The following is an 8,977-nucleotide window of genomic DNA, read 5'->3' on the forward strand; positions in this document are numbered from 1 at the left end:
AGATGTGTTACAACACTAACTGTTCATTAAGCTATAAAAGTATCATACACTGAAAATAATGAGACATATAGATAAGACTGGCCAAACTATTCAACGCATTAAATTAGTGAAGCTATCTTTTCCTATTCATAGGGGGTATTTTCCGTAACAGATAACAATTTCCATTAATTCATCCATCAGTTATTTGAAATTACTAAATCATCAAGGCAGACATTTAATCTGATCCCAGAGATTCCACATTATGCCTGGAAAGTTATTGGAGAGCTTTTGACCAAAGGCAGAACAACTCTTACAATGAGATACAGAGACTACACATTGATAAATATGAAAAGGAAACTCACTTCTTGCAATCCTGCAGCACTCTATGCAAGTATTCTGTTTTAGCTATCATGGCTGCTAATAAATGTAGATTCTAGAATATTTGCATAAATTAAACACAAGAACAGCTGCAATGTATCAAAAGCAATACATGAACTAGTTGAATCATCTGAATGAAAGCTGATGACATGTGCTCAACAGCATACAAGCCAAACTCAGAACTGGCAAATACAGGAAAACTCTATCAGATTGAAAGGAAATAGTTTGCTAGGGCTTAATTAGACCCTGCTCTTTCTGAAATATGAATAGGCTCCAGGTCGATTTCTGTGCAAATGGTAATGTTTAACTGTACTTTACACTTCCTGTGCTTATTTTAGGAATGTTTCTATTTCCTTCTGATTTAGAACAGATTCTGTACTATCATAATAGTACTTTATCACAAAAGTACTTTTTTCTAAACTGCTATCTTAAAGGTGTTCCCAGTGAACATATGTTATGTTTACACTTAGGCTTAGGTCTTTTTACCCTATCACAGTTATGTAAGGAGACTTCTTATAAATGATAACTGGGATAAAAATATTTTATTTAAGTATTACATATAAATGCATCAAATGCAGTGAGCTATTTAGACATACTGATATTGGAGGTCTTATCTTTGAGGATCATAAGCAGGAGTAAAATACTCCAAAAACATATATTTCAGTAGGACAAAATGTGCAGAGAAGAAATTGCTGGCCTTAAATAAAAAATACAGAAAACACTTTCCATATTCCAGGACTGAGCAAGTTCCAATGCTCCTCTGTTTTCCAACGCCGCCATGACTGTTAAAATATTCTGATACTCCAGGATGGAGTGTAATTGCAGAGAAAACGAACTGTTGCCCTCAGTATTCAAGAGCTCTTCTAGCTATTCTAAGGTAACACTTATCTTGTTAGTATTATTTAATCTCCAGATTTATTCCTTGTTCCACTCCTTGCTCTGACAGGACAGGAACAGCCATCCCAGACAAAAGTAAAGAAGGAGAAATAAGGCCTTTTTGGAGGTGCTGCCCAGTTCTGGGACAGTGGGCTTCTATATAAATGTGCCGTTTGCATATGTTTTAAATATTTTGAAAGCCCTTACAGCTCTATTGTCCCATGCAGCTGAATCACATATGTACACAAGGAGTAACTCCACTATGCAGATGATAGAGTTACTCTGTCCCTGAGCAGTATACCTGGGTGTTAAATTTGTTGTACCTTTGTAGGTCTCACCCATACAAATTATTAATTTTGCAGCAACTCCTTTTCTGAAAGTCTAAAAATTGACTGGTATCTGGAAAAGTAGCTTATTAATGAATCAAGGGGGCAATTATGTGTCTGTCACTTTAAATGCAAACTTGGAAGCCTTGGAAGCACAAATTGTATGGCTTTTACAATACTAACCACCCGGTCCATTCAAACTTCTGGCCCATAGCACAAAATGAAAGTGATTTGCTTGCTCTAGATTGCCTTCTATCTCAGTAGATTTCTGCCAAGACCACAAGACATGCTCATATTGGTAAGTTTTGGCCATAAGTCTTTGTCCACTGTGTAAAAGACAAAATTTTCATAAATTTCCTAAATTAAAACTTCAGTGACAAAAGAGAAGTCTCTCCTGTGTTAAGCATGCTATACCATTAAGAGACGAGGAAGAAGTAATTACTCTATCAGGATTACAGTAATAACATCACAGCTATCTCCTCAGCTATTTTAATCCAACGGGATTTAAGGGTTTTACTAATCTAGTGCATATATCCAGTACCACCACATATACTGATGAGGATGCATTTCCTAAAACACTTCATCTCAAAGGTTCCTTCTACTGAAACACATCACATACAGCTGGCTTAAGGAAAAAAGGATGTCTGTTTTCCCCTAGAGTTTTATTTTGCTTTTCACCTTTATTTTACAAGCTTAAGTAAAAAGGAGAATATAATTTAAGTAGCAAAGCCTTAATTAGATTTGTGCCATGTTACTCCTGAAATCACCCAAAATCTGCAAGGAACGTGACAATATCTGGTTTACTGATGCAAATTAAAATGTTTCTCTTCAAATCAAAGACATAGATTTCACATCATGTAGCAAGGGAACATGTACTAAAATGAAATCTAAATATTCTTAGTATGCAAAGTCGTGCCTTCACCATAAGCAGTTTTTTGTTTCATTACATAATCATTGTAATTGTATGTTTAAAAGTAAACTATTAGGATTTAAAAGTAGCTACAATTTCTAATTCCAAAGAACATTTTCCCTTGGTCTTAAAGCCTGTACTAAACACACACATTTTTATGCATTGTTTTAGTAAAATCAGAGGAGCGTTGCACATCAATGATTTTTTGCCCAGCAGGCATAATAAAACACAGGATAGCACAAAAATGGCCCCTAATCAATCAAGTGCTTGGCTGCTTCATGTGTTAAATCTTGTTTATACCCTAGAGATAAAGAATTGCACCCTCAGTTTGTAATCAATATTCAATCAGTCCTCTCAGTGGAGCAACTGTTTTCCAATTGACCGACATAAAAAATGCCCAAAACAGGAATAAACAGCCTGCAGGACTTCCACTAAAGTAGTAACCTCTAACTCACAAGTGGCAAAACGAAGCATTCATCCTCAAATGGAAGAGGAAAACCTAGCGAACAACCAAGGCTAACACAGGAGATGAGCTGTACTTTTTCTAGAAAAATGTTTTCCATCTTGTGTCTTTTCCCGATTTTTTTGTCATTTTGCAAACTTCATTTTGACATATTTCTTCACCAGAGTTAAGTTTTGGTTGTGGTCTCATGGGCAGGGAGTATAATCACTTGTTTAAGTGTTAAAACAAAAAATTGTCCCAGAGAACATATTTTTTTCCAATTAAAAAAATTATATATCTTCTCCCATACTCCCATGTGTGCATACTCTAACAGTCTGCTTTAATATTCTTCCTAATCATCAAAACTAATGTAAGCAACAAATCATTAAAAAAATTTCAGTTGATCAGCTGAATGCTTCTTCTGAAAAAGAAGATATATATATACTATGGCTATTAAATTGCACATATCTGGTATGCTTTAAGTTTTACAAAAGACTAACATAAGATTTACTCACCTTTAAGTATTTTTTTTTCCTTTGGTGAAAAGTACTAGATAAACACCACCAAAACACGTAAGTGTTAATAAAGGGCATATTTTCCCTCCTTACAAAACACTTTCACGTCAGTTGGAGAGATCTGTAAGAATAGCATGACCCCAATGCAGACAGTGGCACTACATATACTTCAGACATGGAACCAGCTTTCTCTTTGTCCCTGAAGCCTTCCAGTGGCTATTTTCCTAGACGATGCATCTTTCTCAAGTCCCTTATCGATCATGAAATTTTACTTACAGCTTTGCACAGTGACTACTACTGTGTAGTACTTTTTATGCTGTTTTAAGCACTTTGGAAAATACAGTCTACATTTATAAGCCACCCTTGTAACTTAAAAATCATATGTAGTTCTGAAACACCACATCATTCACCCTCAAATTGCACTCAAAACCCATTAACTGTGTGTCTGCCTATATACGTATGTAGGTATAGTTATACTTCTCATCTTTTTAAATCTTTCTTCCCATATACACACACATTTAAAAATCAAAATCATCTCTAGACATGAAGCAACATGTTTCCATGCTTCCAAGCCCATCTACCAAACAATAAATGCATTGCAAAGCCTTACACCTGTGTGTTACCACCCTTCCACCTCTTGGAAGCTTTCCCTGGCAGATTAACACCTGAAACAACAAACCAGTAAAACACAAAGACCTGCCATTATTTCTTGACTGAGAAATCAAATCATGCCTACAGTAAAGAAAAAGAATACAAAATATGTCAACTCTTCAGTTTGCTCGTGGGCTCTGGGCCAAGCTATACTAATTCAAAATGCATGCTGTAGGCTCCCGAGTTACAGACAGTTATGCGCTTGGATCTACTTTGAAATGAAACTTCTCGTTTATTTGTTATTCACCTCCCCACATATTGGAGGAGTCCCAGTGTACTTCAGGCTCAATCTTGGTGTAATTCAGAAAAAATTCTGACATTCACCTTTCTGGGGCCAGAACTGTACACATTAGTAACCGTGTCTCTTGCCATGCCAAATATAATTTTTATAAAAATATGAAGTAGAACTAGAACAAAACCCAGAACACTTCCTCACACTGGATAAAGAAAAAGTCAGCTGTCAGGGCTGGGCCATGCACTTGACATTCTCCACAGTGATAAGGAAGATTTCTATCTTATCCTAGATCTCCGATGACTTCTGCTCAGTGGCCCAGCGCTATTGCTCAGCAGTTGCATTTGCCAGACACAAGATACTGCTATTAAAAGGCACATTGCACAATACACCTAAAAAGCAGTCAAGAAAAGAAATGTAGCAGCAGTGTTACAGGTCATAAAGGCACCACAACCATGAAGGTGCTGGACACAATGACAGGACCAAGCACTTGCACAGAGCTGAAGGAATATACACGTTCTGCAGCATTTGAAACTTAATAAATTAGAAACTAAAAAAGTCAGCATGCAAACTAGAGGCATTGAGATCACGGACATCTTTCACTTTGGGGAACTACTACAAAGGAAACTCATTCTGGAAGGAAATGCTGGTGATAAATAACCAACCTGAATGAAAGGCAGTAAAGTCAAGGCTCATTCCATCAAAACCAGCAAAAATTGTAGAAAAAGCAAAACACACTTACAAATAAAGTTACAAATATACACTTGTCAGAATTAAACCTATTGGTTTGTGGAACTATCTATTTATTACACGAAGCAGTAAGTAACAGGCCATTAAAAAGTGGCCAATGTCAACTTGTTTAGGAGAATTTATCAAGAAAAATCTGAGGCTGGCTTTGAGACCAAAATGCCATCAACATATTTAATGAATCATAGAATCACTTTCTATCCCAAAACATTCTTTCTCCTCACCCAAACGAAACACTATGCCACAAAAATCTATCCTGCCTACTTGTATTTTTTAGTAGAATTGACAACCAATCTTGGCATGGACTGAAATTATGGTTATCTCCACTGAACTCATTGAGACTGTTCATACTTCTGTACCATGGTGTGCTGAGATCCTTGCAGTCCCTTTGATCCTGCCTCTGTACCATCGTCCCGGGCACCATATTGTCCTATGACAACTTCAGTGCTTGCAATTCCCAAGCTAGTTGTACTTTCCCATGGAGACCATCCTCTAGATGTTCTGCTGAAAGGAAAAAATAGCTGACGATTCATTCAGGTTTTTTTAATTTATGAGATTATATCTTCTTGGAATATTATCCTGAATATGTGTGAGTTAAAATTTATTTGCATATCATGTCCATCTCAATAAAAAAAACAAACAGCAAGTCCCTCAACCATTTGTAATATGGATTATATTAAGCCTCTGAAAGCAGAATGCCTTTGCCTGGTACTGCTCCAGAAAAGCTTACCCATCAATTTTACTGTAAAAATAATTAATTCAAAAAATTCAGGTGTGGAATCGGAAATAACTAACATATGCCAAGAAAACTTATTTTGATTTTTGATGTAACGGTTATTATTCTTTTCAATCAATTTCACGCACTATTTTGCTAATTTCTGAGGTAATGTCGGTTTTGGGGCATTCTATCTATTTGGGTAAGCTATCTAAACTCATCCCTTGTAAGTTTAGATAGCTCATTTCTCCAATGCTGGGGAATATGTCGGTTCTGGTAAATGTGATTTTTGGAGAATATAATTTTTATTGACTCATATATTTTAAGCATCCTAAATGCCCAGCAATTCCTATTAACACAGCATACTAGAAAAAAAATATTTTATTAATAAGAACAATAATTGGATAAGACATAAATATTACAAAGAACTGTGTTAAGACATACGATACATTTTAATTTCCTAGAGACAAGATTTACATTCCTCAGTGGTCTCATTTTCTTTATTCCGGATCTGCAATCATATTCACCAAAGTAGTTTAGTATTAGGCACAGCAGGTCTTGGAGAATTAGGGACTTCCAGCTGTAACTATCACTACACGTACAAGAGATTTTTTAAGCAAGTAAAAAGAACAAAACTTACAATAGGTTACGTGGTTTTGATTCAACTGTAAACTAAAATAAACCTCAAACATCTCTTTCAAATCTAACTCATTATGAATAATGGCTAAATTAGCACCATGACATGGGACAACTTACAGTTTTCTTCTGCTGATGTGTAAGAAATTTTGCCAAAAAACCTCAGCTCTTAAGTTTACCTCAAAGTTTAAAAAGTTGGAGGGTCAAATTCTCTTCTATGATACATTATTCTAAATCTGAATTAGATATACTCAGGAGGCCAATTCGACCATTCTGGTAAACTGAGAGCAATGCTTATCTTCATTCGTTCATGTCTGAAAAATAACTAAACAAAATCATTTAAAATGTCTTGCTGGTCTCCCAGCACAAAGACAAATTTCAGTCCACTACCACTTGTAAGTTTAGATAGCTCATTTCTCTGCTGCCATGAGTAATATGTAAGGAAAGGACATTTAACGCAGACTTTTTTATTTCCCATGACTTCTTTAAATCTAATTTCACAGAAGCTATTTTTTTTTGGTGGAAAGTGCTTGGATAAAGGTAACAACGAAAATCTGAGAAGAATGATGAACTGTTCTAGCTCCCCTCAACATGACATTCACAAATAACCTGATGCTGAATCATTTTTTAGTGAAAATATATATTTGGGATCCTCATCAAAAACTGCCCACAGTTACGCATCAGAAACAGAGTATATTTATGAAAAAGATTGCTCATTGAGAAGCTTTCATAACTAAATTTAAAAACTTTATGAGATGCTTCTCCATGTAAAAAAACCCAACACTCAAACATAGATACTTCATGGAAATGAGGCAAGTGAAGGATTTTGTGACAGAAAATTTAATCCCACTAGATATAATAATTGAAATGAACAACTTGTATTTTCAGTGACATCCTACCAGAAATCCTAGAAAAATATGAAGATTGCTTTCTAGTTATTTAGAATACATTATTTCCTCTGAATATACTCTTCAGGCTAAGTGCTCACTCTCATTAATCAGGTCACCAAGAAAAACAGGGACAGATCTGTGTGAGGTAAGACTTTTGAACATGTAGGGATAAAAGGGATAAGAAGTTAAGACAGCTAAAGTGATGGTATCTTTATGGTATCTTTATTGCATATGTTGGTGTCCTGGGTCCTACAAGACACGCGATACAAATCTTCATATGGCCAAGAAGCACACAACATGGAATACAACTCTGATTCCTAAGGGAGTAAAAAAAGACCTAAAGAGCCATTTCCAGGCAAGTCACAGGAGCTCATTGCCCAAATACGGCATGGCAGGCTGAGTGTTCATCCTGTTTCAGCACTCTTGTGCTCCTTTGCTCCTTGATGAACACGCATGAAGTGAAGCATGGCTGTTATTCCTATGTTACAGCTTTAGTCCAGGACCTGCCCTTGAATTGCCTGCTAACCACATCCATATGGCACACCTTAGACCAACCATTCTTGCTTTTACATCTTACTCATATATTATAAACGAGCAGTAGATGTAGGATGACTGACAGTGTCTCACCCTTCTTTTTCACTGAAGACACCCTATGAGGCTAGGCTTTTCTGCTATCGCCTGAGCTAAATGAGCAGCTCCCCATGGCAGTAAAGAGGAGGTCCCATTCCCTTGCAAACCGCAGCCCCTGGTCATGTGCTCCAATCATCTGCCTTGTGCTGCTTCTAAAATTCACCTAGTGGCACTCCAGGCCAACTCTCCTCACTATGCAAACAGCTACCAGAGCCCGCAAATGAAATAAAATACAAGAAAGATGCCTATGGAGGTGTGGTTCAGTGAGTTGAATTCATTCATCGTATGGTTAGACTAAAACTGGAACCAGTCCTAAAAGTGAGATAAAGAGGGAAGAACAGGAGGAGAAGCACATTTCAGCCCTCCCGCTATTCAGCTCATTGACAACACGGAGTAGAAAACACACAGAAATTATGCTTCTTCCATGCTCTGTTCTGTGTAGAGCACTGTTCCAGATCCTTTTTGTTTCAAACAAAAGCAGCAATTGAGCTGCTTAATCTTCTTTTAAAAATCAGACACTTGGGTTTGATTTTCAGTAATAACAGACAATCCAAATATCTAACGCCAGTTTTAAATGCTCAGTTGAATACTCAGTTGAATGCAACACCTTTCCTGACCAATAGGAAAATAAACTATTCTCTTCAGCTGACACGCATGTACAACCACCTGGAGCAAAAAGCTGCTGTTAATGTGTTGGACACAGGAGTTAAAAGAAAAAGGGCTGATGACTTTTAAGGAAAGCCTTGTCACAGTTCTCTACTCCAAGAAACAAACATGTACCATCACAACAGGTACTAATTTGTATCCTCACTGTTTGTTATAAAAAAATTGAATGAATATGAAAACTTGGCTATTATTTAAACTGCAGATCTGTCCTTTCTCAGCAGGAGAGAAAGCTGCCTTTGTGGCTGCCCGTAGGACACTGCATTTATGCCAGAGGCAACTGGAGAACTTCTCTAAGGATGTTCAGTGGTTCCACTCCTTTTGTATACAATGTAGTTACTAAAACTAACAATTAATAGAAAAACTTATCATGAAAATACTGATTAA

Source organism: Apaloderma vittatum, unplaced genomic scaffold, assembly GCF_000703405.1.
Source record: "Apaloderma vittatum isolate BGI_N311 unplaced genomic scaffold, ASM70340v1 scaffold4806, whole genome shotgun sequence".
Classification (NCBI taxonomy): Eukaryota; Metazoa; Chordata; class Aves; order Trogoniformes; family Trogonidae; genus Apaloderma; species Apaloderma vittatum.